Raw genomic sequence first — 2,510 nt, 5'->3', positions numbered from 1 at the left:
GAGATTGCATTTGAAGTAGTAAGTAGTAGAAAATTATTTTATGGTCCCCAAATGTCTTTTTTTAGACCTTTTATTTTGTATTGCGCTATAGCCGATTAACAAACAATGCTGTGATAGTCTCAGGTGAACATCGAAGGGACTCAGCCATACACTCCCATTCTCCCCCAAACTCCCCTCCCGTCCAGGCTGCCACATGACACTGAGCAGAGTTCCCTGTGCTCTAAATTAGGTCCTTGTTGGTTATCCATTTTAAATATAGCAGTGTGTACATGTCCATCCCAAACTCCCTAATTATCCTTTCCCCAGTCTTACCCCCTGACAGCCATACATTCGTGCATGAAATCTGTGGGTCTGTTTCTGTTTTTTAAGTTCATTTGTATCATTTCTTTTCAGATTCCATATATAAGGAAGGGACTTTAGCATCCCATTTCTAACCCTCAAATTCAGTTCAGCTACCTTGAACGTAGCTCCAAGAACACTTGTCACACATTCTGTCCCAATTTGAGGGTCAGAAAATTTGGGTCACGGTATCCATATGATATAGATCAAAGGGCTTGACGTGGATTCTCACCTCTAAAAATATCTCATGGAAAAATACCTGAAATTCTATGAGTTCTATTCTCTTTATCTTAAACATTAACTGGCCCTGCATTATTTTCCTAAAATACCGATACCCCTGCAGAGTAAATGGTAACTTCAGAACATTTTAAGGTAACTCACTTTGCCAGATTTCCCATACTGTCTAAGAAGATTGAGGAAAGAAGTCACCATTCAGAGACCACTGCTCGCTTGTAGAAGAGGACCTGAAAGAAGACTAGGGGATAAAGCGGGGACTGACTAGCTCTGTCTCCCCAAAGAGCTGGGCCAGATGCTTTGTACTTGTCTCATTGACTCCTTGAGGAAACCCTAGGGTTGTGGGGAGTGGTATTACCCCCATTTTATAGATGAGGACAGTATGATTCCAAGAGGTTGCTATGTCACCCATTCCAAGCCAGAAAGAAGAGAAAGTGACCTGTTGGGCTGGAAGGGATGTTTCATAACCACCAGCACGTGAATCTGTGTCTCACAGACCCCGTGGGTCTAGTGCATGGAATGGGGGCATGCCCTCTACACTGGTTCTGTGCCACCCACTCTTTATTCTCCCAGGTCCTGGTGACCTTTGCAGTGGTTAGGGGAGAGGAGTTTTTTTATTGCTTTGCATCAAATAATAGATAACAGAGAACTTCAAATCTGGAAATGACAGAAGATTTAGTCCAATTTTGACATCTGGTCTCCTGATTCCCAAACTAATATTTTCTTTCTTCCTACGGGAGAGTAGGATGTTTGAAATCTAATGGGTAAAAGAATTCTGAGCAATCGTTTCTGTTGCATGATTTCATTTTTTTAAAGGTACATTAGATTTGCTTGCAGTGTGTATCTGGTCTCTCAGGACCCAGGATGCTGAAAGGCAGAGTCCTCAGGAATACTGATCCAATACTATTAGCCATGCAGGTCCCTGAAGCAGAAAGGGACAGGCGTGGGATTAACATTAAAAGAAATTCAATTAAACAAATAGTGACCGGCCACCAGCCAGCGACTATGTGGGAGGCAGTGGGCCAACTCCAGCAACACTTTGCAAAGCTGAAGCTTCTACCTCCAGGTCACACCACTGATTGTGTGTGTGTGCATGCGTGTGTGTGAGTGTGTGTGTGTGTGTTTGTGCACACATTCCCACAGGCACACACTGTTCTCTACTCTTCCCACGGTGAACTGAAATGAATAAATCCCCCTAAACTGCCCCCCTCATGAGCAACCTTGGAAATAAGTCCTATTTACAAATATTTCATCACCCCCCGCTACCTCCAGCCCCATGTTCCCCTGATAACTCTAGGCAATAACATGAATAAAACTCAGAATGATTTCCTTCTATGGGGCATCAATCATCACTTTTCCTGGGCAGATCAGTAAGTGATTCAGTGCAAGGCAACACTGGAGATATTAGGGAGTGTCTGCAAACTCCATGTCTCTGGGGTTTGGACCCTAGCTAGGGAAAGAGTAAGTTGGATCCGAGCAGGGCACCAGGGCCTCCTTTAGATGCTTCTGACATTATTTCTCACATTTTACCACCTAAGAGGGAGCTACAAGTCCCTTTAGTCATTGCTGCAGAAAAACGTTTTGACATGAACTCTCATACATCACAACGGAGGTTAGTTACCAAAATGCACACATTTGCCTTAGCCGGTTTCATTTACTACCCTTTAAATTATTTCTCAGCCTTGCAAATCTTGCTGTGACAGACAGAGCAGGGGGGTGGAAACCACTAAGTGTTCATTTTTCATATAATATATTCCAATCCTGTTAGGTCGTGCTGCTGAAGGTAATATTTCTGGCATTCGTTTAATGAAATTGACATTGATGAATGGTTAATTATACAAATTACATTCTTATTAAATCCCCTAGAATCAGTGCCTTAAAATTTCCTAGCTATGGGCTTCTTATGGCTGATACCCTTTTTTTTTTTTTTTTTTTTT

General features: G+C 42.5%; 1 protein-coding gene across 1 annotated transcript in view; it reads left to right on the top strand.

Annotated features, from left to right (window-relative positions):
• Positions 1-2,510, top strand: part of KIRREL3 (kin of IRRE like 3 (Drosophila)) — a 609,658-nt gene that overhangs the window by 353,669 nt on the left and 253,479 nt on the right. The window lies entirely within an intron of this gene.

This window comes from Bison bison, unplaced genomic scaffold, assembly GCF_000754665.1.
Source record: "Bison bison bison isolate TAMUID 2011002044 unplaced genomic scaffold, Bison_UMD1.0 scf7180017864506, whole genome shotgun sequence".
Classification (NCBI taxonomy): Eukaryota; Metazoa; Chordata; class Mammalia; order Artiodactyla; family Bovidae; genus Bison; species Bison bison.
This window is presented reverse-complemented; position numbering and strand designations above follow the sequence as displayed.